Source organism: Carcharhinus amblyrhynchos, chromosome 22, assembly GCF_965287045.1.
Source record: "Carcharhinus amblyrhynchos chromosome 22, sCarAmb.v2.hapA, whole genome shotgun sequence".
Taxonomy (NCBI): Eukaryota; Metazoa; Chordata; class Chondrichthyes; order Carcharhiniformes; family Carcharhinidae; genus Carcharhinus; species Carcharhinus amblyrhynchos.
The window spans coordinates 39,682,725-39,710,110 of record NC_137345.1 but is presented as its reverse complement, the minus strand read 5'-3'; the positions used below and the strand labels follow the sequence as shown (position 1 = coordinate 39,710,110).

Here is a 27,386-nt window from a genome sequence, read left to right as displayed (position 1 = left end):
CCATTTGAATAGAATAAACGGCACACAAAATGGCAAATGCAACCAAGACAGATCCCATGGATTTCTCAGCCAGACTTCAGTGTTCACTTGAATTACACAGTCTCATTAAAACTTTGCCTCCCTTTGGAAAAGTAGCAGCTCACAATTCTTCAAATGTGGAAATGAGGCCACAAACAGCTATGACCTGACTAAATGGCAGAGCAGGCTGAGGGGCCAAATGGCCCCTACGTCTGATGTTATGGGCTCTTAATGGCATAGAGAATACAAGTAAATAGGCTATACTAAACTTGTTTCAAACAGTGGTTTGTGGGGAATATAGTGTTCCATTCTGGGCATCATATTTTAGGAAAGGTGTGAAGCCACTGGTGGCAATGCAGAAAAGATTCATGTGTGCTTCCAGGTATGAGGAACATCTGTGATGAAGATAGATGGAAGAAGTTGGGACTGTTTGCCTTGGGAAAGAGAAAATTGAGTGGAAATTTGACAGAAATATTCAAAATCGTGGGAATAGAGTTGATGGGGAAAATGTGTTCCAATGAATGGAAGGATTGAGAAAAAGAAGGCAAAGATTTAAGATAATCGGCAGAAGAAGCAATGGCAGCATTTTATGCTGAGATTAGGGTGTGGAATGCACTGCCCATGTATATGTGGTGGAGGCAGATTCAGTTGAATCTATCAGTTGGGATGACAGTGGTTAGCACCGCTGCCCCTCAGCGCCAGGAACTTGGGTTCGATTCCCAGCTTGGGTCACTGTCTGTGTGGAGTTTGCACATTCTCCCCATTTCTGTGTGGGTTTCCTCCAGGTGCTCTGGTTTCCTCCCATCACCCAAAGTTGTGCTGATTAGGTGGATTGGCCATGATAAATTGACCTTAATGTCGGGGATTAGTGGAGTAAATATGTGGGGTGACAGGAATAGGTCCTGGGCAGGATTGTAGTCGGTGCAGATTCAGTGGGACGTATAAGATGATGAATGGGATGGATAGGATAGAGGTGGAGAGACTCTTCCCGCTCAGAAAGGATAGTAGGACTAGGGGGCACAGCCTCAAGATAAAGGGGGGGGGGTGGTTTAGAACGGAGTTGAGGAGGAACTTCTTCACTCAAAGGGTGGTGAATCTCTGGAATTCTCTGCCCGTTGAGGTGGTGGAGGCTGCCTCGCTAAATATTTTTAAGATGCGGGTTGATGGGTTTTTGATAAGAGAGGGGATTAAGGGTTATGGGGAGAGGGCGGGAATGTGGAACTGAGCCACGACAGATCAGCCATGATCTTATTGAATGGCGGGGCAGGCTCGAAGGGCTAGATGGCCTACTCCTGCTCCTATTTCTCACGTTCTTATGAATGGTTTCGTGCACGTAGGGATTCTATGAAGAGGGAATTGGGTTATTAGTTGAAGCGTAGTGGGGGAGGGAGGGGTGGTGGAGTGAGAACAGGTAGACTGTACCTTTGGAAAGCTAAATGGCCTGTGATTCAGTACGCTCTCTGATTCTGTGAGCATTTTACTGTGTTCCGGTTTAGGGATTGCAAACCATTCCCAAGGCTTGCACAGCAAGTGGCTTTGACAGTGAATAGTTCAGTTTATGCACGTCTCCCCTTTTGTCCGTTTATTCGCCTGCCGGTCTGTTTGCCAGATCTTGTCTCTGTCATTGTTGAAAACACTGACCTGCTTCCTTCCATGGGTGATGGGAGACAATGTGCTGTTATTGACCATTGTATTGTGGAGCAGAGAACTGCCAAAGATACAGAGACTCCTGGCTCCTTTCCAATCCAGCAGTTTGTGAGTATGTCATTGTTTTCTCTATTTGCTGAGCAGATGCTTGATTTGAGAAGATGGCATTCTTCCTGTTTATATGGTCTGTTAACTTATCACATTTGCTGCTATTATTGCCTTTATTACTGCCGCAGGTTGTGACACAGTTTTGGAATCCAGTTTACCTGGAACAAAACGTAATGACCAATACGTACTACCTGGGAATGTTGCTAGTGATCACCTCATTTTCCTGATTAATAAATGTTATTAAATCCTCTAATTTATCTGTTAATCTGACCAAAACTGTAATCACGTAACTGGGAATCTTACCTTTAACTGGCTAGTTTATGATTGTATCTTTTCTGACTGTTTTTCCTAGTTCGTTGTATTTACTTTCTCCTTCACTTTTTTTCTCTCTCTCCTCCCCAGCTTTCAGATTCCATGGCCCATGTTGGTGACTCCATTATAGCATTCACACTCTCCCCTTCCCAGCTCGCTCGCTCTCTCTCTCTCTCTGTGTTCCTTTGCCCTTTCATCAGACATCTGACTTTGCCTCAGATTGGAAATCATTCTCTGGGAAGCAGATGTATTCTGTGGATTAACTGCAGCCCATGACCCTTGTCCATCCCCCCTCTTGAGGAGTTTTCACGGAGGTAGTCTGGAGGCGTCTGTCTGTGCTGTCCTACTCGCTGAGCTCCTGTAAGTCCCACCTTCTCAGATCCTGCGTGTGAAAGGTGTGGGGGTGGGGGGGGGGGTGATGCTGGTGTTGTTGCAGCTCAGGACGAAGGAGATCTTTACCCATTGTAAAACCATGGTATCAAATCCCACTCCAAACGCAAAATCCAGACCGGCACTTTGGTGCAGTTCTGAGGGAGTGCAGCCTAGTCTGAGGCACTCAACCAATGCTGAGACCTACCTCAAGTGGACACAAGTTCCTGCAATTAGTATTATGAAGAAGAGCAGGGATATTCTCCCGGGTGGGGGAGGGGTGGGTGGTGTCTTCATGTCTCCCTTAGCCAGCATTACTAAAATGCAGATTATTTGGCCCAATGTCACTCAGCTGTCTGTGGGAGTAGGCTGTGCACAGAGTGACTGTCACATTATATTCCAACATTTCAAAGGTACTTCTGGCTGTAAAGCTCTGTGTGATGTCCCAGGGTTGGGAATGTAAATTGCAAGTCTTTCCCTGTTAGATATTTAGGACTGAGATGAAAAATTATTTCACTCAAATAGTTTTGAATCTTTTGGAATTCCCAACCTGGAGGGTTCATAGAATCACAGAAACCCTACAGTGCAGAAGGAGGCCATTCAGCCCATTGTATCTGCTCTGACCACAATCCCACCCAGATCCCTATTTCTGTAATTCCTCACATTTACCCTAGCTAACCCCCCCGCTGACACTAAGGGGCAATTTATCATGGCCAATCAACCTAACCCACACATCTTTGGACTGTGGGAGGAAACTGGAGCACCCGGAGGAAACCCACACAGATATTGGGTGAATGTGCAAACTCCACACAGTGACCCGAGGCCAGAATTAAACCCAGGTCCCTGGTGCTGAGAGGCAGGAGTGCTAATCACTGTGTCGCCAACGTGAATTCTTGAAACATGTTTGAGGCTGAAGTAGACAGATGTTTGGTGTCTCAGGGATATGGGGAATGGGTGGGAAAGTGGAGTTGAAGCCCAAGGCCAGCTGTGATAGTGTTGAATGGCAAGCAGACTTGATGGGCCGAATGGTCTACTCCTGCTCCCATTTCTCATGTTCTTGTGGCTGTTGTGATTGCACCAGTAGGATAGGGTACAGGATGAAGAACAGTGGGATTGAAGGTAGAGAGGAGATAAGCTCATGGTCATCGACAATGAATATCCTCTGGGCGTGGGTTGGAATAGGGGCAGGATTGGTGAAGAGGCACTCTTGACCCCTTCTATAACCTTGTCTGATCGCTGCCAGCAACCCAACGAGCTTTGGGGTATAGATGGAGCAAGTATTGTGGAAGAATGATGGGGAGAGAGGGATTCTTCCCCACCCTCCTGTAAAGAGTCTCTTTTGTATTATGGAATTGTGTGGGAGATTAACGTCAGTTGCAAGAGTGCTTTACCCGACAGATACATGGTCCACAGTAACACCTCAATGAGATTTCACGCAGTTAATCTAGCTCCAGGTCATAAACTGCTCTTGTGATGTCTGTAAACACTGTAGATTAGATTTCAAGCTGGGTTCCCTCACCCACTCCCCTTTGCCTGATGTCGACACAGAGACTAACTCGAATTCAGCAATAACGCTTTGAAACCAAATATGAAGAAATTGTGATCAGAACTTTACAGTGACGTAGCTTAATGTTCTTGTTCCAGGGAAGGTTGAAATTCATATCTGTGTCCATTAGACCCTGAAACAGGGTAGGCAATCGCCCAGAACCTGAGAAAGATTTACGTAACCTACACACAACAGGCGGGCAGAGAGACTGTGAACTACACACACACACAACAGGTGGCCAGGGAGACTGTGAAATGCAACAGGTGGACAGGGAGGCTGTGTGAACTACACACGCGCAACATGTGGGCAGGGAGACGGTGTGAACTACATAAACAGGTGGGCAGGGAGACTGTGTGAACTACACCTGCAACAGGCAGGCAGGGAGACTGTGGGAACCACACACACACACACACACACACACACACACACAGACACAACAGGTGCGCAGGGAGACTGTGGGAACTACAACAGCAACAGGGAGACTATGAAATACACACACACACAATAGGTGGGTAGGGAGACTGTGAACTACACCTGCATTGGGCGGGCAGGGAGACTGTGGGAACTGCGTGCACACGCACAACAGGTGGGCAGGGAGACTGTGTGAACTACACCTGCAACAGGCGGGCAGGGAGACTGTGGGAACCACACACACACACAACAGGTGCGCAGGGAGACTGGGAACTACAACAGCAACAGGGAGACTGAACTACACACAAACAAGTGGGCAGGGAGACTGTGTGAACTATACACACACAGGTTGGCAGGGAGACTGGGAACTACACCTGCAACAGATGGGCATGGAGACTGTGGGAACTGCATGCTCTCACACACAGAAAACAGGTGGGCAGGGAGACTGTGGGAACTACACACACAACAGGTGGGCAGGAAAACTATGAACTGTTTACAACAGGCGGGCAGGGGGACTGAGAATTATATACAACAGGGAGACAGTGTGAACTACGTACAACAGGTGGGCAGGGAGACTGTGGGAACCCCACACACACACACACACACACACACAACAGGTGGGCAGGGAGACTGTGGGAACCCCACACACACACACACACAAAACAGGTGGGTAGGGAGACTGTGAGAACTACACACACACACAACAGGTGGGCAGGGAGACTGTGGGAACTACAACAGCAACAGGGAGACTGTGAACTACACGCACACAGTAGATGGGCAGGGAGACTGTGTTAACTAACACACACACACACACACACACACATATGCAGCAGGTGGACTGGGGGACTGGGAGACTGTGTCCAGCCCCCTGTTCAGGCTGGACAGATGGTGATGCTAAATTAATCAATTCCTGAAGCTTAAAAATGTAAAGATTTGAAACCCTGAGGCCTTGACTAACTTTAGGGTAAAATCGTGCATGTTCTCTGTCAGTCACAGCTCATCAGAGATCACGGGGATAACACAAAACTGTGAGAATGTGAACATTTCTGGAAGAAACGCTGGCATTAGAGGAAGTGGCAGTGCCCAGGAGAGAATCCCATCCTCAGGGCAAACCCACCCCAGCCTCTGCCTCCACCCAGCACACCGCTACCTGTCTCTGCCGGATTGTTTTGCTGTCTTTCTCCTCTGCGGTGCTGGCAGCTATTTGCGCAGCGGTTATTAGCCTGTTATTACAGGATTACCAGGGGAGCTTCAGAGCGAGGCTGTGACTGCGCTGAGGCTGGCGAGGATGTGAAACGAGGAATGTTGGCCCTGGCTGAATCAGCCTGGGTACGTTGCTGCACATTCTCATCACTGTTCACAAAGCAACCATCGACTCCGACACTGGGCCAAAACAACCACAAAGCGTATTGGTTAGGTTCTGCCGGTGATGTCAGTGTCTATTCTAATCCAACACGATCCGGTTCCCCTGCCCCTCTGACAGCACGCAGCACTGAGTGAGCTGGGCGGCTCTCCAGAAAGGGGTTGTTTTCCTCACAGACGGATTCCAGATGAGTGTGTTTGGAAGAAACACATTGTGCGAGTCAGCAGTCCCGTGTCTCTGCTCACTGCTGATGTGGTTTGTTGGGGAGAGTTTGATTGCCCTGGCTCTCCGGAGGGAGCCGCTTTTGTGCGAGAGGATTGTGTTTGGAAAATGTGATGGGAAAACACATGTGAATGGAGTGAAGCAGGCCTGAAACATTGGATAGATTTGGGACTGGCTTTTGAGAGATCAGAGTGCACTGGGTCACTCAGTGACCTTAGCCTCACTACACAGTAACTTGAGGAGCAAGAAAAATCATTGCCTCAAGCAGTAGCTGTTTACAAAGAACAAAGAAAATTACAGCACAGGAACAGGCCCTTCGGCCCTCCAAGCCTGCACCGACCATGCTGTCCGACTTAACTAAAACCCCCAACCCTTCCAGGCACCTCTATTCCCATCCTAATCATTGTATTTGTCAAGATGCCCCTCTTAAAAGCCACTACCATATCTGCTTCCACTAACTCTCCCAGCAGAGAGTTCTGGGCACCCACCACCCTCTACCTCATACATCCCCTTGAACCTTGCCCCTCGCACCTTAAACCTGTGCTGCCTAGAAACTGACTCTTCCACCCTGGGAAAAAGCTTCTGGCTATCCATTCTGTTCATGCCTCTCATAATCTTGCAGATTTCTATCAGGTCACCCCTCGACCTCCGTCGCTCCAGTGAGAACAAACCAAGTTTCTCCAACCTCTCCTCCTAGCTAATGCCCTCCATACCAGGCAACACCCTGGTAAATCTTTTCTGTACCCTCTCCAAAGCCTCCACGTCTTGCAGTGCGGCGACCAGAATTTATGTCTGCTATCACTGTGCAATGATTAATCCATAATGTAAGATGGTGTGTGATGAGGTGTGCCCTCCCCCGCCATTGACTGCAGTTTTGTTAGGGCTCCTTGATGCCACACTCGGTCAAATGCTGCTTTGATGTCACTGTCACCTCACCTCTGGAGTTTCAGCTCTTTTGTCCATGTTTGAACCAAGGCTGTAAAAGAGGTCGGGAGCTGAGTGACCCTGGCAGACTGAGCATCCGTGAGTAGGTTATTGCTGAGTAAGTGCTGCTTGATAGCTCTGTTGACGACCCTTTCCAATATTTTACTGATGATGGATGTGGGTGTCACTGGCTGGGCCTGCATTCATTGCCCATCCCTAACTGTCCTTGAACTGAGTGACTTGGTCATTTCAGAGGGAAATTGGGAGTCAACCACATTGCGGTTAATCTGGAGTCACATGTAGACCTGACCAGGTAAGGACATTAGTGAACCCAGATGGGTTTTTACAAAAATGATAGTTTATTTATTGAGACTATAGTTTTTGATTCCCAACTTATCAATTGAGTTTTTTAATTCTCGATTCTTCCACTCTAAATTGCCAAATTACTTGTTGGACGTCCAGTACTGGATGAACAGAGATTTTTGTCCAGCTAAATGTTGGAATATCAACGCTGATGTCTGATACGGGCTGTTCAGCAGCAGTGATGGGATTTGAGCTCGTGTAATCCAAGTTTTCACCCTGCCATTTGGATTGTTAGTCCAGTAAATAACCCCTGTTACTGTAGGTGTAGCCTGTGTGGTGTATAATATTACAGTATTGTGCATTGCGAGGTGTATAGTAACCGCACTGTAATACATATTCAGCAGAAGTAAGTAGAACTATCACCAATGTCTGTGAGTCTCTGATCTCCTATCTGAGCTTTACAACAGTCCTTGTATTAACTCACCTACCGTTTATCACTTTGCCCTGGCAACTAATAATGAAACAAATCCTTTTTGGAATAACTTACTCAGTATGAATGATATGCAACAAATCAGCTGCTGTTGAGATCAAACTGTCACTTAATCTGGCATCCCTGTGGATTTTCCTGAGCTATTTCCCTGGGCAAGTGTGATGTAGTCATAACTCACTGACTGAGTTACAACCTACTTACTATTGCCAGGCAACAGTTGTCTATAATTGAGTTGAAATGCACCTGAACCTCAGCAGATTAGTCTCTATGGACATATCAGTTGTGATTAGGGGCAACACAGTGGTTAGCACTACTACCTTACAGCACCAGGGACCCAGGTTCAATTCTGGCCTTAGGTGGCTGTATGGAGTTGGCATGTTCTCCCCATGTCTGCGTGGGTTTTCTCCGAGTACTTTGGTCTCCTCCCGTACTCCAAAGATGTGCAGATTAGGTGGAATGGCCATGCTAAATTGCCCCTTAGTGGCAGGGGGGGTCTCGCTAGGGTAACTTCATGAGGTTATGGGGATAGGACACGTGTGAGCTTGTGGTAGGTGCAGATTCGAAGGGCCAAATGGCCTCCTTCTGCACTGTAGGGATTCTGTGGTTGTGCAATCTTCCTCTCTTGCCCAGTATTACAGAGGGGATGTGGTGGCGATATTTACAGTTCTGGAACAAATTAGATGAGTTTTTTTTGCCATGTACGCAAGGAGCCATGTTATATGTTAAAGACAACATGAGGAAATGCAGGAGGTGACACTCTTACTGCAGTAAAGGTCAGGGAATGCCAGAGAGAGACAGTGACTCATGCTGTGTCTGTGAAGAGAGACAGTTGCCGTTTCAGATTGAGTGACCTCTCAGTTAAACTTAAAGACCATGTGGGACGGGGGCTTGATCTGAAATCACTGCATCTTTACGGTGCTGAAGGAGGCCATTTGGCCCATCGAGACAGTGTAACTTTTTTCCCCAGATGCTGCTTGGCCAGCTGAGTTTTTTGAGCATTTTCTGTTTGTTCGTTCTGATAGGCCGCGGCACGGTGGCCTTTTAAGTTTGAATTTATTTATTAGAGTCAGAAGTAGGCTTACATTAACACTGCAACGAAGTTACTGTGAGAATCCCCTCATCGCCACACTCTAGTGCCTGTTCGGGTACATGGAGGGAGAATTTAGCATGGCCAATGCACCGAACCAGCATGTCTTTTGGGCTGTGGGTGAAACCCACGCAGACACAGGGAGAACGTGCAGATTCCACACAGGCAGTGACCCAAGTTAGGAATTGAACCTAGGCCCCTGGTGCTGTGAGGCAGCAGTGCTAACCACAATCTCTGCACTGTTGGCCTTGGCCACAGTCTGTGTGGTGCTTGCACATTCTCCCCGTGTCTGCAGATTGTATCAGCACAAGTGATGGAACAAGAAATGTCAATGTGTTTCAAAGTGACAGTTTGGATCTTGGGTTATGAGAAATGCACCAAGGGAAACTGTGAAGGATAGGATTTGTTAGACTGATGGTCATTTCCTTGTAGACACTGGGACACTGATGTACAGTCGTTCTGGATAGCATCTCGTGACTATGCAGTAATGTAATCCTAGCAATGAAATAAAATCCCTGAACACTCATTTTCAAGACTCCCTTTCACAGCCAGGTGCCTAATCCTGCTTTCCTTCATTCTTTCCAGTCTTTTTTTTGTAGTGGCTCATTACCGGAATCTTCAGGTTGCATTTTAATAATGTAACTGCACCAATCACGCTTAAAGGATGTGATAAACATGTTGCAGATTCGTTTCTTGGAACTGACAGCAATTAAAGATAGAAGGTTCAAGGACATCAGCAGCAAAGCTGTATTTCTGTGCTCAAAAGTGAAACTAAAATTCGGTTTCACGACAATCTTCCCTTCTAGTGATGTCATACTGCAACCCCGAGATGTTGGTTGAGCCATTCCTAGGAGAAGGGATTTCTCCACAAGAGGGTGGTGAATATAGGCTGGCAGGCTCCTGAATGTTACAGAGTCTTAGAATTTTACAGTGCTGTTTAGTGCTCATCTAAATGCTGCTTAAATGTTATGAGGGTTCTTACCTCTACCACCCTTTCAGACAGTGAGTTCCAGATTCCCAACACCCCCTGGGTGAAAAAAGTTTTTCCTCAAGTCCCCTCTAAATCTCTTTGCCTGACCGTAAATCTTTGCCGCTGGTTGTTGCCCCCTCTACTAAGGCAGAATGTTCTTTCCTATCTGCCCTAATGTCCCTCATAATTTTGTACATCTGTCAAGCCCCCCATCGGCCTTCTGTGCTCTAAGGAGAATAACCCCAGCCTAACCGGCCTCTCTCCATCGTCGAAATGCTCCAACCCAGGCAACATCCTGGTGACTCTCTTTTTGCACCATTTCTCATGCAATTGCATCCTTCTGCTAGTGTGGTTACCAGAACTGCCCACAGTATCTAGCTGTGGCCTAATGAGCGTTTAATACTGCTCCATCCTAACCTTCCTGCTCTTGTATTCTATGCTCCAGCCAATAACGGCAAATACCCATATGGCTTCATAACCTCCTAATCTACCTGTTCTGCTGTCTTCAGGGATCCTCGGACATGCACCCCAAGGTCCCTCCAGTTCTCTACTTCCTGGGTGTCCTGCCATTCATTGTGTGTTCCCTTGTTAGTCCTCCCAAAATTCATCACCTCACTCTTTTCAGGGTTAAATTCCATTTGGCGCTGTTCTGCCCATCTGACTATCCCATTTATATCAGCCTGTAGTCTAGTGATTGCAGTAGGTAAGCACAGTGGAAGTTCTGATACTGGGCTGTACCGGCCCAGTCTGAATCTTGGCCAAACATAAAAGTGCCTCATTTGACCTGTGACCCAGGAAGGATGGGGCTACAACAGCCAGGGATCCAGCTCCAAATCTTAGTTTGGCAGCCTGTGTTAGATATGTAGCCACCGACTGGGAGTTGGGTTCAGCATTAGTATCCCATATTCTGACTTGTACCCGGGCTAAAGGAATTAAATAATGAGGATACGTAGCATAGGGTAAGGATGGTATTGCTGGTGTATAGATGATTGTAGATTGGCCTCTTCCTATTCCTATGCAGTTAAATAGCTTCACCAACCCGAGTTGTATATTAAACAACAATGAGAGTTGAAAGGCGTAGTGATGTTAATGTAATATTAACTTATTATCAAAGTTAAGTATTTACGGGTCAAGGGCAACGATTAATTATTGTGAGTGTGTAAATCTCGTCATTAACCTGCTCCTGGGCTTCGCCAGGCTGGTCTTAGCAGATCCAGGCAGCGGGGAGTTGAAGAGGTTGTTTGATCCGAGCCGACCCTCCCTCTCTCTTTCGTTATATCTGTGACTGGGTGCCCTTGGAGAGAGAGACCCTTTCAGAGGCTGTCAATGTGATATTTTGTTTAATTGATATATAATGGAGTATGAAGAGAACTGGAGGAATCTACATTCCACACACCCACACTCAGCGTATATGTAGGCTGTGCAAGTCCCTATTTCATTGAATGGATTGCTTCTCAAATTCGAGCTACCCTTCCACCCCTCATTCCTGATATCTGACCTAGTTCAGAGGTGAGGGGCCAGAGTGGAGGAGGATCTCCTTGTTAGCTTGCTCTTGGCCCTGTCTAAGGTGGCCATCAACAGATCCAGGCAGCAGGCGGTTGAGGGGATCACTTGACCCAACTGGCTGCTCCTCATCAGCAGTCATGTCGGAGCCTGTGGTGTCCAGCGATGTGTTTGAGGCCTTCCCGGACTGGTGGACAGCTCAGAGGCTGGAGTATATCATCTTCCCTTCTATATTATTCGAATTTAAAAGTTTCCATTGAACTTTTAGGAAGTTTTATTGGCATTCCTACCTCAAAGCCAGGAGCTCCAGGTTCGAGTCCTGTTCTGACTTGTTGGCCACAGAAGGAGCATCCACTCCGTGGTTCAAGAGGCTGCTGATAAGCTGAGGAATCTCCGTCCACTTTCCCCCTCCACTCTTCCCCAAAGGAGAAAAACAGCATTTGTGAAGACACCCAAAAATAACTTTCTGCTTTTAGTGACTGTGCCCTTTTTGGGGCTGTCAGTTCATTAATTAGTTAATGAATTTAACTGATGTACTCTAAGCAGTGTGGAGAAAAGCTTCCAAAGGTCTTGTGGTGCAGTGGGTTAGTGGCCCTGTCTCTAGACCAGTAACTCTGGGTTCGAGTCCCTCCCCAGCACTTGATGATCTCGAAAGGTGCGTTCATAACTGATTATCAGCTTGTGAGCCTTTTCAACACACGTCGACGGCAGGTGGTTGGAGCTGGTTGGCCATGCAATGGAAAGAAATTGGAGCCTCTACCCTCGCCATCCAGGTTACAACCTGCACAGAACAGCAGCCTGTTGTGGAGCTGTGGGTCAGACCTGTCTTTCAGCAGAGAACTTCATCAAATAGAGGAAGAGAGATTTTTCCCATCCGCGCTGACTCTTGTTTGGACAGAATTTCTTCTGGCCCCAGATCCTAAAACCTCCCTGGGGAGCCCCAGTCTGAGGCATTGACTCCACATGGAGGGTGTCCTGTACTGGGTGCTGCACATCCTCGCTCTCACCAGCCATCCAAACACATTGTGACATTCTGTCCTGCGTCTGGAGGAGCTGAGGATCCCGTTTGTGTGGGGGTGTCCCTTTCTCCCTCAGGGGTTTGGTATGATGGATGTTACGGGTGACACAGTGGCTTCTCGGTGAGCTGGGTTCGATTTCCGCCTTGAGTCACTTTCTCTGTGGAGTTTGCACATTCTCCCTGTGTCTGTGTGGGTTTCCTCCCAAAGTCCAAAGATGTGCAGGTTAGGTGGATTGGCCATGGTAAATTACCCCTTAGTGTCAGGGGGATTAGCAGGGTAAATATGTTGGGTTCCGGGATAGAGCCTGGGTGGGTTTGTTGTCAGTGCAGACTCGATGGGCTGAATGGCCTCCTTCTGCACTGTAGAGATTACTGATTACACTCAGTAGTCCCGTTCAGTTGTAGATGAAGTTGATTCCTGGATTCCCAGGCCGCCTGAATTCTGCAGGCTGTGAGCAGTCACTGATCTGGGTGTATGTCCAAGGCCCCCCTTCATTATTTGAAGGAACTGCTCCCCCCACTTTGTTTACAGCAGCTCTGCACTCCTGATTCGAGGCTACCCCTCGTCATGAACAGGTTCAACCAATGGCTGATTGAAGAGGCCATTCAACCCAACCTACCTGCCCCTCTCCCATGGGTACGTTTGTGTTTGGGTATTCCTGGAGAGGGTGTACACAGTGCCCATGGATATGTTTGTTTGGGTATTCCTGGAGAGGGTATACGTGGTGCCTGTGGGTACGTTTGTGCTCGGGTATTTCTGGAGAGGGTGTACATGGTGCCCATGGTTACGTTTGTGCTCAGGTATTCCTGGAGAGGGTGTACATGGTGCCGGTGGGTACATTTGTGCTCAGGTATTCCTGGAGAGGGTGTACACGGTGCCCGTGGGTAAAGTTGGGTTGACAATTTAAGTTGCAAAGTTTCCGTTGAAGTTTTGTTTGAAGTTACAGTAAATATTAATGCCTCTGTAAAGAGGTTGATCATGAGTTTAATGTATTTTGCTGCTAGGTCAAAGGTATATGAAATTCTATAAATTAATTCTCAGTAAAGGGCCAGTCCAGCTTCATGCTTTACAATCTGCTCGGAGTTCTTCCCACAAATTACAGCCATGCAAACACCTCAAAATCAGACCTCTTCTGTTCAAGCGTTCCAAATGTTTGAAAGGACAGGCTTTGAGGGCAGATTCTATAGGGGGTTGTAAATATATAAATAAGCAGTTCTGATGACCTAAGGTGGAAATGCAGATTATGTAGCAGAAACATGGTGTTATTAACTGGCTCCGCACCATTTTGGCTCTCCTGGTCAGTGTTTTACTGACAGTGTCAGACTGAGGGTCACCCCACTTTTCACATGTTGTCCATTCTGGAGCAGGGTGAAGTTGGAGGATGTGGCGTTTCAATGTCACTGAGTCCCACCCTGACATTGGTAAATTAAGACCCGGGTTCAATTCCTGGCTTGGATCGCTGTCTGTGCAGAGTCTGCATGTTCTCCCCGTGTCTGTGTGGGTTTCCTCCAGGTGCTCCGGTTGCCTTCCACAGTCTGAAAGCTGGGCTGGTTAGGTGCGTTGGCTGTGCTAAATTCTTCCCCAGTGTACCCCAACAGGCGCCTGAGTGTGGTGTCTAGGGAATTTTCACAGTAACTTCATTGCAGTGTTAATGTAAGCCGACTTGTGACACTAATAAATAAACTTTAAAACTTTTTTCATTTTAAATTCTCAAATGATCTGTGTTTTGAGGAGGAGGTAAGCGCAGAGCTCTCTTTTTCTCTCTCTCTTTTCTGCTCTCACATTAGTTTTTGGAAGGGGCAGTTGAAGTTGAATATGTCTTCATTTAACCGGTGGGGCATTGATAGCCAAGGTTGCCCTGGTGATGATTTTAGTTGCTAAGTTGCCAGGCCCTTCACTAGGGTAACTTATTTCTTTAACCAGGTTGTTCACTTTAAGATTCTAATCACAAGCCACTCCTCAACACTCAGTGTTGTAACGAGTGTTAAGGGTGGACTGAGTTCAAAAGCTGTGGGCGTTTCAGCATTCCTCCGGGTAGCTTTCGAACAAGAGGCTAGTTGTGGACTGTAAGCGTTAGCAAACATGCTTTTGGCCAATGTGGAATTTTATACACAAGGGACGGCCATTCGGCCCACCAGGTCCCTGCTGGTGTTTCTGCTCCATGCCAGCCTCCACCCACCTTCCTATTTGCACTATTAGCAGAACTATTAAAGCAGTTGTGAATTGCTTTCCAAAGCTCAGAGCTCCTGTAACTGAGCATTATAAACCCGAGCTTGTAAAGTCAGCAGTGTGTAAAAGCAGCAGCAGCGGTGCAGATAGACTCTACTTGGTAGCTTGCCCATATCTTTGCCAGTGCTGGAGTTAGAGCTCACACTTCATGTGAGTCTATCTTGGTGGAAGTTTTCACGTAGACAACGGACGTTGTTCCCTCTGCAATGGGCGATCTGCCAGGCAAACAGCCCAGTGCCCGGAATACCATTGTAAGATGGGAATGCCACCAGATAATTGCAGTGCTAACCACACTGCTGCCTCAAAGTCAGGGACTTGGGTTTGATTCCCACCTTGGATGACCTGTCTGTGTGGAGTCTGTGCATTCTCCCCGTGTCTGCATTGGTTTTCTCCAGGTGCTGCGGTTTCTTCCCACAATCCAAAGATGCACTGGTTAGGTGTATCGGCCATGCTAAATTCTCCCTCAGTGTACCTGAGTGTGATGACTAGGGGATTTTCACACTAACTTCATTGCAATGTGTGCATTGTGGTGTGAATGTAAGCTCTCCCTCCACCCTCCCCCTGTTCTATCTTTCCTATAGCACTTATACCTGGAACATCTGGGCTGTCAGTCTTGCCCCTCTCTTATTCATGTTTCCGTAATAGTTATAATATCCCAGTCCCATCTGTCCATCCATACAGGTGTACCACTGAACTAAGCTGTTAGCATGTGGAGAGGGCAGACTGAATACTGAGGCTGACCGAGGGGCAGAAGCTCTCCCAAATGTTCACTTCATTGATTCCTTGAACAATAGCTTGGCTGTGCAATGAGTATCAATGGAGCATTGTGGCAGCTGTAACCTTGTGTATTTGAGTCTGGCTGGATTCAGCATTCTATAAGCTGGACTCCTTACTCTGATTCTTGTGGGTGCTGCACACGAGATTCCGACGTTGTGCCCTTTGAGCAAAGTGTTCCTGTTTCCCTGCAGTTACTGCATTGACAACCAGCCCATCGACCTGTTCCAGCGGATACCACAACTGATCCTGGCTTGGCTAATTACTGAGCTGGCATCGTGTGACTGTTCAGGAGCTGGCACAGACCCACTGGACATAAAAACCAGCTGAAAACTGCAGGCATTTATTAACTAGGAATTTCCTCTCTTCCTCTCTTTTTCTCTCTCTCTCTCTCTCTCTCTCTCTCTCTCTCTCTCTCTCTTTTTCACCTTCACTCCTACTCTCTTGCTTCCCCTGAACAATCTGTTACAGTGTCCCTTTGAATCCTGGAGGATTCTGTTCGCTGGAGACGGGCATTTATTTGACTGCCTCATTAGTAAACAGGGGGAGGTGGGGATGTGGTTCCTGGAGACACTGCCACGTCATAAGCACTCACATTCTGTCTGCTTTACTCCATTTACTGCACTTCCCCCTATACTGGGGGTAGAGTCTGTAAACTATTTCAGAGCTGGCACAGAATCACACACCATAAAAGCAGCAGCGGGACTGTGTGCAATTTGTTACCTCCCAGACAAGTTTATTATCACCTCTCTCTATCTCTCTCTCTTTCTCTTTGCTCCCTCTAGCATCCCCTGTGTCACCCCCTCTCACTCTGCCACCTTAATCAATGGGGACTGAGCCTCAGTATGCTTTATTGAGTTGCCTCCTGGGCTGACAGGAGCGGAGAGTTCTCTCTTCCAGAGTTGAGGCCTCTTTTTCCCTACCTGCTGCTGCGTGATTTCCGTGCTGTGACGCTTACTGTACTCTCAGCTGCTTTGCTTTCTCCACATTTCTCTCTTGCCATTTCACATATTTCAATGTTTATCTCATCATTCCTCTCTCTCTCTCTGCAGGATGTCTGAACTCTTTTCCTCTTGATCTCAGTTTGAGTTAATTTTGTTGACCCATTTTGGCTCCTGTTTTTTTTAGTCAGAGGTTTCTGATTTGATGACAATCTGTAACTTCAGCGGAATTCATTGTTACGAAAAACTCAGTCCAAGCACGTGATACCAGCCCCGTTTGTTTAGTAAGAGGATAAGCCGACGGTACCAATGATAGATCCCACTGGAACTTCACTCTGGGTTTTCTCTCCTACTTGCAAGGAACCGGAAGATTTACCCTTGATGGTTTTGCCCTCAGAGGGCCTTGCTATAGCACTGGCCACAGACAAAGTGGACAAGCTTCAGCACGTGAGCCCATTTGGTGAAGGTTAGTTCCTTCGACTCTGGAGCCTATCACAGCACAACTGGTCACGTTCCCAGCCTTTGCTGTGCTTAAGTTCATTGATTTGTGTCACAAGTAAAGCCACAGTGAAAATCCCCTAGTCACCACACTCCGACGCCAGTTCAGGTACATTGAGGGAGGATTCAGCATCGCCAATGCACCCAATCAACACGTCTTTCGGACTGTGGGAGAAAACCAAAGCACCCAGAGGAAACCAGCACAGACACCAGGAGAATGTGTCGACTCCACATAGACAGTGACCCAAGCCGGGAATCGAACCCGGGCCCCTGCCGCTGTGAGGCAGCACTGCTAACCACTGTGCCACTGAGTTGCACCAGGAAAGCGTGCTTGCTTTCCTGCCGAGATACCTGGGTACTAATCGATTGTGGCTGGGGAAGCAGGGGAGGGAAAGAGAGCATTCCTGGCTGACTGCTGTTTGTACCGATTATGGTCCCTAAGCTGAGGGCCGGTCCGGTTGCTGAGCTTTGCTAGGCTGTTACAACGCAGTGATGGCACTGGGTGGGTGGGTAACTCTCGGTTGGACCATAGGTGCATGTGGACATTGCAGCACGGTTGGTGAACTTTATAAAAAGGGTGCCGCTCCCAGTTCGTCCACAGAGGAGCATAGACTTCCTGTAAGAGTATCAAATCTCCACCTCCAAGGAATGAATGTTTTGGAGGTGTGGCCTGTAGGAACAAGTAGCTGGCACTTGGAAATATGAGCCCAAAAATTGCATTCAAGATATGTGGGTGAGCTTAATATCTTTGCTGTCATCTCTAGTGTAAATCCAGGCCAGGGGCGGGTTTGTGCTGTATTAACTGTGGAAATGGAGAAGATGCTGGCAGCAATGTGCCGCACCTTTGGTTTTGCAAAAACAACATCTTTATCTGGTTTCCCAGTGTAATGCATTGAGAGGCACGAGGATAACTCGGGTGTTGGATAGCTAACAAACTCTGCATTGGTAGCTTGGTCACTTCACTTCAGTGACCCCTTTTTAACAGGTTACTTATGGAAAACTCTGGAAAATTCCAGCAGCATTAGCAGAGGGAGGAACCAAGATAATATTTCGAGTCTGATGGGACTGTTTCTGACCTCCAGCCTCCGCATTATTTTGCATTTATCACTGCCAGTCAAGCTCTGGGATTGAAAATGAACTATTTCCACGTTTTGGAGGATCATCCTGTCAGTTTTGGTCGCTGTTGGAGAGGATGCAGAAATGTTCAGCTGGGGGAGAGGGAGAAGAATTTAGTGCAGATAGGACATCTTTTAGTCTTTCGTTCCGAAGGCATGGCTACCCTCTAGTCTGCACACACACTGATCATGTTGCATGTGTAACCTTTGACAGAAGCAGGCTATTTGATCATAGACAATGTAAGAAGCTGTCCTCTCCCTCCGTCTCTCCTACACTTTATAACTGGTGTTTATTGGACAGAGAAGACGGACAGGAATTGTAGCTGGCCTTTTCTAAAAAATATAAAACTCCGTTCTTCCTCAAGTACTGTGTCCAATTTTAGCACCCAGAACCTTCGCATCATAACTGAGTATTGCATCATTGGGACCTTAAATTATATGGGGTGATGAATTTGACTGTTTATTGCACACTGTCTGAGCAGCCCTATCTCCAGCTTGTCTGTCCGTGGTATTTACATGGAAAGGCCATTTGGTCCAACAGGTCTGTACTACCATTGATACTCCAGTTGCAGTTCCTCCCACCTTGCCTCATCAGCACACTATTTGCTCCTTCATGAGTTGAACTTCCCCTTCACTCTGTCGATGCTATTTGCCTCAACCACTGGTTGTGGTAGCGAGCTCCACAGTCCCACCACTCTCTGACTGAAGAGAATTCTGCTGAATTTCTTGTTCCGTTGATGGTCGGGTGATTGCCAAGGTTTTGCAGACAGCACACAGAACCAGTCAGGCAGCTTGGGCAACTTCTGGAATGTTCTTTCAGTTGAAACGTTCAAGAAGGTGAAGGCTGTGCAGTCTGGGCCTCCTGTGAGGTGGCTACTGAAACGTGGCCAAACAGTGACCAAAGGAAGGTGCTTCACACGAGGAACATTTTGCTGCCATTTCTAACTGGTGCTGAGTTCATTGGTTGCGTTCCGTGTATGGTGTGTTGGTGTTTGGAGGAACCTAATTTCTTGTATGTCCGGTTGCTGAGGGCCGGCCCGGTTGCTGAGGGCCGGCCCGGTGGCGCCCAGAGGGGAAGGGACAATTACTTCAGCCCCATTTGTTTGTCTGGTGGTGGTACAGGTACATGGCCTTTGCTCTCCATGTCTAGTCCAGCCATATCAGCTGTGGGACACAGGACATGTTGGGAGCTAAAACCTGCAGCGTTCATAAAGGACCTCCATGGATGGGATCATAATCAGGATCATGGGAGAGTCTTTGACTGGCTCACAGAATCATAGAAACCCTGCATTGCAGAAGGAGGCTGTTCGGCCCATCGAGTCTGCATTGATCATGATCCCACCTAACCTTTATCGCCATAACCCCATGCATTTACCCTAGCTAGCCCCCCCAGCTCTAAGGGGCAATTTATTGTGGCCACTCCACCTAACCCGCACATCTGTGGGAAGAAACTAGAGCACCCAGAGGAAAGCCACGCAGACATGGAGAGAACGTTCAAACTCCATACAGACAACGACCGATACTGGGAATCGAACCTGGGTTGCTGGCACTGAGAGGCAGAACTGCTAACCACTGTGCCAGCTCAGCACAACATTATAGACATTGTGACCATCTATCCACTGAGACCTGCGTGATGACTTCCTCCGGAGCAGTGTGAATCTCTGCGAGTCAGAACCCTGGCAGATATTCCCTCTGCCAACTTGCATTTATATAGTGCCTGTTTCACCCCAAGATACAGGTGCATGGTCAGACCAAGGAGAAGATATTACCACATTTGGTCAAAGGGGTGTTATGGGGGTGGGACAGGTAGAGGGGCCAAGTGGTTTAGGCAGGGAATTCCAGAGCTTAGGCCAAGGCAGGTGAAGGTGTGGCTGCCGATAGTGGGGCAGTTTAAAATAAGGAATGGGTAAAGGGCTGGAATTGGAGGAGTGAACGGATATGGAGCATTGAGGCTACGGAAGGACTGTGGAAATGGGTGAGGCATTTGGCTATTCCCACTCTCCTCCCTTGATTATTGAACATGTTTCCTCTTTACTGGGGGTGTGCTACATGGGATCTGGCTGCCCCCCCACCCACCCCCAGTTTTGTGCTGCATTTAAATGCTGGCCAATTATTCACATACTGGTGCCAGTTCCTTACTTATTTACCCAGCTCCCAGTTGCAGTTGCTGCATGATTCCCAAGAGTAGGACCAGTCATAATATCTTTCTTTTGTTCATTTGGTCTAATATCTCTTTGCCACTTTGTTATATTCATAAATACTCTTATGAAGTGCTGTGGGATGTTTCATTAGATTCAAGGTGCTGTAGTGGAGGCAGTGGTGCAATGATATTGTCGCTGGATTAGTAATCCAGAGAGCTAGGGTCATGATCTGGGGAAGTGGATTTAAATCAATAAAAAAAATCTGGATGATCATGAAACTATTGTTGATTTTTTTGTATAAAAAAGCCCTATCTGGTTCACCTATGTCCTTTAGGGAGGGAAATCTGTCATCCTTACCTGGTCAAATGTGACTTCAGACCCACAGCAATGAGGTTGACACTCAACTGTGCACTGAAACGGCCTAATAAACCACTCAGTTGTGTTAAACTGTTTTTAAAAATCTCAAAGGAATGAAACCGGATGGACCACCCAACATCAAAGTGGACACCTGAAATGACAACAGCAAGCTGAGCCCTGTCGACCCTGCAAAGTCCTCCTTACTAACATCTGGGGGCTTGTGCCAAAATTGGGAGAACTGTCTCACAGTAGTCGAGCAACAGCCTAACATAGTCATACTCATACTCATGGAACTGTACCTTTCTGTGATGATGCTGTGCCTATAATAAATGTAGTTACATCACATTTCTTATAAGAGGACAGCCTCTGTCGCCCTCCCTCTCTCGCCCTCCCTGAAGCATGCTAAGAACTCTAAGACTGACAATCTAATTACAAGCACGTAAGCCTGTGTTTGCTAACTGATTTTAGTGAGGGGTTTTAAGTCTGTAAGAGGAATATTGCTTGAATTGGAATTAATAGAGAGAGATTAGCAGTTAAGAATTTTATCTTGTCATGTTTAAGTATTGTTCAAATGTTAAATGTGAAGCTGATTCATTTGTTATTGATCAACAGAAGTGTTAAATAAAGTTTCTTTTGATAAAAGCTTCCTAGTGAGTGGATAGAATTGCACCTAAAGTGAAATACCTTATCCTCACACTAATGCCAAAGTCAAAAAGCTGTTGGGGTCTAGTTAGGCTTTGTGCCTTGGGGTTTCTGATCTGGTACCCAAACATTACACACGTTATCCCAGACACCACCATCACCATTCATGGGTATGTCCTGTCTCACTGGCAGGACAGTATTTATTGGTAGGATTGGAGTATTGTGTGCAGTTCTGGTCCCCACATTATAGGAAGGATGTGGAGGCATTGGGTGCAGAGGAGGTTTACCAGGATGTTGCCTGGTATGGAGGGGAGGTCCTATGAGGAGAAACTGAGGGATTTAGGTTGTTTTCGTTAGAAAGAAGGCGGCTAAGAGGGGACCTTACTGAAACATATAAGATGATTAGAGGTTTAGATAGGGTGGACAGTGATAGCCTTTTTCCTCGGATGGAGAAAGCTAGCACGAGGAGGCATAGCTTTAAATTAAGGGGCGGTAGTTATAGGACGGATGTCAGAGGTAGGTTCTTTACCCAGAGGGTGGTGAGGGATTGGAATGCCCTGCCTGCTGCAGTTGTAAATGCGCCTAGTTTGGGGGCGTTTAAGAGATCCGTGGATAGGTTTATGGATGGAAAGGGATTGGTTTAGGTTAGAGGGTCATTGCTTTTTAATTGGTCGGCGCAACATCGTAGGCCAAAGGGCCTGTTCTGCGCTGTAATGTTCTATGTTCTATAACACACAGTCCTTGTGCTGTCTTCATATTGAGGGGACAACCACCAAGCTAAATGGGATAGACTTCGAACAGATCTAGCATCTCAAGAGTGGACATGTGAGGCACCGTGGGCAGCAACAGAATTGTACTCAACCATAATCTATAGCCTTGTGGTCTGACATATCATCCACTCTACCATTACAACCAAGCCAGGGGATCAGCATTGGTTCAATGAAGAGTATAGGAAGGGCATGCCCAGAGCAGCACCAGGCATAACTAAAAATGGGGTGCCAGTCTGGTAAAACTGCAACACAGGACTGCTTGCATGCCAAACAGCATTGGCAGCAAGTGATAAATAGAACTAAATGATTCCACAATCAACTGATTAATTCTAAGCTTTGTAGTTCAGTTGCGTCCTGCCATGAATCGTGGACAATTAAACAACTCGCAGCAGAATGAGGCAAATATCTGTGTTGGCTGACAAGTAACTGGCAGGCAAAAAAAGGAATCTAACCAGTACTCGATGCCATTATCATTGCTGAATCACCCACTATCCCATTGGCCAGAAACTGAACAGGACTAGCCATATAAATACTGTGGCTATAAAAGCAAATCAGAGGCTAGGAATCCTGTGATGAGTAACTCCCCTCCTGACTCCTCAAAGCCTGTCCACCATCTACAAGGCACAAGTCAGGGGAGTGATAGAATACTCTCCACTTGTCTGAATGTGTGCAGCTCCAACTAAACCCAAGAAGGTCGACATCATCCAGGGCAAAGCAGCCCGCTTGATTGATACCCCTTCCACAAACATTCACTCCCTCCACCGCTGACGAACAGCGGCAGCCGTGTGTACCAAAATAAACTGCAGGAATTTACAAGGTTCCTTAGGCAGTACCTTCCAAAGTCCCAGCCACTACCATGTAGAAGCTAGGGCAAGGACAGCAGATACCCAGGAACACCACCACCACCACCACCTGGAGGTTCCCCTCTAAGCCACTCACCATCCTGACATAGAAATATATCACCGTTCCTTCACTGTGGCTGGGTCAAAATCCTAGAATTCCTTCCCTAACAGCACTGTGGGTGTACCTACATCTCAGGAACTGCAGCAGTTCAAGGCAGCAGTTCACCACCACCTTTTCTAAGACAATTATGGATGGGCAACAAATGTTGGCCTAGCCAGCAAAGTTCACATCATATTGAATTAATTTTAAAAAGTATATATAATTTTTATAGTCATTAAGAAGGTTGATAGGATCCTTGGGTTTACAAATAGAAGCATAGAGTATAAAAGCAAGGGAGTGATGCTGCACCTCTCCAAATCATTGGTCAGATCACATTTAGAGTATTGTAGTCAGTTCTGGGCTCCTTTTATAAAGGAAGGATGTTAAACCCTAAAGAGATTACGTTGGAGATTTACTAGAATGATACTAGGAATTCTAGGTACAAAGAAAGATTGGAGAAATTGGGATTATTCTCCTGGGAACAGAGAAAATTAAGTAGTGACCTTACTGAGGTATTCAGAATGATGACCAGTTTTGACAGGGTAAGGAAGGATATTTTTGTTTTCACTGGTTGGTATGTCAGTGACTTTGGGGGGATGGCCACAATTTCAAGATAGTCAGCAAGAGAGCTAGGAGTGAGATGAGGAGAAAGTTCTTCACTCGGGAAGTTGTTGGGATTTAGAATGTGCTGCTGTGGAGAGGAATGGAAGCAGATTCCATAGGAAGATTTAAAAGTGATGGATTTAGAGGTGACAGAGATAGGGCTGGAGAAAGGGACAGGCTGGGTAGCTCTTTCAGAAACCAGTGCAAACATGATGGGCTGAATGGCCTCCTTCCGTGCTGTAATATTCTATGATTCTTATATATATTCTTGTGCTGGCTGAGATCGGCTAAAATATTGAGTTTTGAAAACATGATTTTTGTTGATTTTGTCTCGAATGTTGACTCTGGGGAGATGATAGCATCCAGTGGTCGAGAAGGCAGCTCACCACTGTTATGTTGTGGCTGATATCGAGAGATAAGGAGCAACCCCACCCAAACCTGTTCCCCGTAACCCCAAGTATTAACCCGACTAATCCCCCCCCCAACCTACACACCTTGGGACACTAAGGGGCAATTTAACCTGGCCAATCCAACTAACCTGCTCATCTTTGGACTGTGGGAGGAAACCCACGCAGACACGGGAAGCACAGTTTCTCTTCCTAGCCAAGAGGGTCATTAGTGAACCAGATCAATGATCACCATTACTGAGCTTAGTTTTATATTCTTGATTTTTATAAATTGAATTTAAATTTCACTAGTTACCAACAACACCACCAACCCTCTCTCTCTCTCTCTCTCTCTCTCTCTCTCCCCCCCCCCCCCCCCCCCCCCCCCGCCAGTTTATAAAGATCGGGAATATAAAACTAATCTCAGTAATTGTGATCGTTGAACTGGTTCACTAATGACCTTCTGGGCCAGGCAGAGAAATTGTGCTCCCTGGTGTTTCTTCTCTTTCCAGGGGCCTCTTATTCCCCACAGCCCTCCACCTAACCCTCCCCTTTAATAATGCATGATCTCTTTCCCCCTTGCGTGATTTGCCAATTTTAGAAAGGTTTAAGTAAAGCAATGAATTCCCATTGGTGGCAGCTGGTTACAGATGTTGTCTGGTATCTCGGTAGTATTAATACTGTAAGAAGTCTCACAACAAGGATGTCCCTAAGCATGGTACATTGGGGAGACCATGCAGACACTACGACAATGGATGAATGAACATCACTTGACAATCACCAGGCAAGACTGTTCCCTTCCTGTTGGCGAACACTTCAGCGATCATGGACATTCGGCCTCTGATGTTTGGGTAAACGTTCTCCAAGGCGGCCTTCACGACATATGACAGCGCAGAGTCGCTGAGCAGAAACTGATAGCCAAGTTCTGCACACATGAGGACAGCCTCAACCGGGACCTTGGGTTCATGTCATACTATTTGTAACCCCCATGACTTGCCTGGGCTTGCAACATCTCACTTACTGCCCTGTCTGGAGATAATACACATCTCTTTAACCTATGCTTAATGCTATCTCCACTCACATTGTCTGCACCTTTAAGACTTGATTAGAATGTGAGTCTTTACAGCTAATCAGCATTCTGTAAATTGTGTGTGCCTTTATATGCTCTATTTGTGATTAGATCTCCCCACTCACCTGACAAAGGAGCAGTGCTCAGAAAGCTACCAAATAAACCTGTTGGACTTTAACCAGGTGTTGTGAGACTTTTTACTATGTTTACCCCAGTCCAACACTAGCATCTCCACAGCATTAATACTGAGCAGCAATGGTCTACTGCAAAGTTAGTTTCAGTTGTGTCCAACAGATGATCTCACTGCGACTCGTTAACAAGCCAGAATACAAATTTTTACATGGTTAGCATCAACACAGTACTGTTAATTTGACAGGAAAATATCTTTGTTGCAATTTATTTGTCAATCCAGCAGCTCAGGAAAAATGTGGATTAGAATGTTGATCTGAATTTTTCTGAATGACACAAGGTACATAACCTAACTACGGCCGTAACTCAAGAACCAAACTGTTTTCCCCTTCCCCAGAAATTGACATATACACTGTGCTGTACACTGAATTTACAAACTAAGATGGAAAAATATAATTAAGAAAAAAGAAAGCCCAACTAGAAAAAAGGTTTCACTCTCACCCAACCCCACCCTAAAACTCCCCCTGCATTATTCAACATCTCCCTGAGCCCCAATCCTCCAACAGCCCCCAACCTCCCCCACTTCTCCTCCAACGCTTCCCAGCCTCCCCCTACTGTGTTAGGGGGTTGTGGGTTTTATACAGAAAAATACTTAGTTTGCACGCATATTCAAACTAATACACAATGGGTTTAATTGAAAGAGCCATTCTCTGTTCTGTACAGAATGAAAAACTGAAAGTAAAATGACTACCTGTGGCCACACACTAATGATATCACCATAACATCACATGATTAACTCTTAAAGCAACCTGTAACCCTTTTAAATTTATAACATCCCTCCTCCCTTCTGTGGTCATGACAAGTTATTCCAATGTCATACATAGGATCAGTGATACTCCAGACAGAGTACTATGCATTATTAATCATCATACACACTCAATAAGGAAGTTGACCAGGAGGATGTCTATATCTCTTTGGTTGTATGAGAGGTTCTGGAATTTGGCTGTTCTTGAATCTACAAGTATGATTTGGAATTTCAGTAGACACTCCTTCCCTTGGAACTTATTTTGTTTCATTTCATGTGGTTTAGCAGCAAAAACACAATAATCAGGCAATTCAGATACGACTAAGTCTTCTGTTGTATCATTGACAACACAAGGGACTAAAAACTTTCTGGAGATGATTCAGTGAAATCATTTTGCGATGACAACAATTGGTCATCATGGTGTTGCCAAATTAGTTCACCTTTACTTTGAGCCATGTACGAATTTGGACCTGTTTTTGCTAAAACTATGGCTGGCATCCATATGGCATAATTATATGCTAACACTCTATTTTCTTGTTGAAATGAGCATTGATTTTCCCCTTCCCTTCCTAGACTTCTCGTCTAGCAACTTCAGATTGCTGTTGACACTCTACCACCTCTGAAGTTTCAGGAGTAGTAACATCGAACTTTGTTCTCAACTTTCTCTTTAAGAATAGCAATGCAGGTGAATTTTGGATAGTTGTGTGAGTAGTGTTTCTATAAGATGCCAAAAAGATATTCACATAGCATGATAACGAACCTTGCTCTTTTGAAACTTTTAAATAATATTTCAAGGATTGTACAAATCTTACAGCTAATTGATTGATTGGATAGTAAGGTGCGGATTTTGAAACACTGGGTTTTGAAAACATGATTTCTGTTAATTTGTCTCAAATGTTGTAGATTCTGGGGATTCTGATAGCCTCTACGCTGAATACCACTTAGTTTGAGATAATCCTCAAACTCTTGTGGAGTAAACTGTGAATGATTATCACTAACAATCTGTTTAGGTTTACCAAATCTTGCAAAAAAATTCATCAATGGTTTGTTCCGATGTTGTAGATCTCATGACAACAATTTTGGCCACTTTGAATGTGCACCAATAATGACGAAGAACATATAACCTCAAATGAACTAGTAAAACCTACATGCAATCATTGCCTTAGCATTTTAGGCCAAGGGTGTAAAGGAGAAAATGTGGTTTATTTCTTATTCAAGCACAGGATTGATGATGTCCCACTTTTTCTTCAAGCATCGTGTTAATTTCTCCATCCAGGATGTCCTTCGTGTCGTTGTCCAGAAACTCTTCCACACAGACTGGGAGGAATAACCACCCAGATTCCCCACAATAGACACCCACCTTAGATGGTCAACCCAGGCTCTCTTGACACACATGGTTTCACAGCAGGATATATTCCAGCTCTCATTCCTTTCAATACTATAATCCATCATCATCCCCATCACTGGATCATTTCTGGTATTCCTCACAATGTGAGAAGTTGTCACAGACAAATGATCTGCCAGTAAAAAATAAAGAATATTGGCAAAACTAGTTGTTATCTGTTTAATAGCTAAAGGTAAGCATAATAATGCATCGTTAATGCACATTGTACACCAGAGAGACCTTTAAAAAAATGATCCATCAATCTTTGGAGCAGGGCTGTTGTAGATGTTATTCTAAAAGGCAATCTTT

The 27,386-nt window shown here is 46.1% G+C and overlaps 1 protein-coding gene across 2 annotated transcripts in view; it reads left to right on the top strand.

Annotated features, from left to right (window-relative positions):
* LOC145357080 (DENN domain-containing protein 2C-like) overlaps positions 1 to 27,386 on the top strand; it is a 125,199-nt gene that overhangs the window by 35,956 nt on the left and 61,857 nt on the right. Inside the window, exon 1 of one of the 2 annotated variants that reach the window (XM_080210176.1) lies at positions 5,571 to 5,740. The exons of the other annotated variant lie outside the window; for it this stretch is intronic. The gene's annotated coding sequence lies outside the window, so the exon portion shown is untranslated. Of the gene's footprint in view, positions 1 to 5,570; positions 5,741 to 27,386 lie in introns of those variants that run through there. 2 annotated transcript variants of the gene reach the window in all.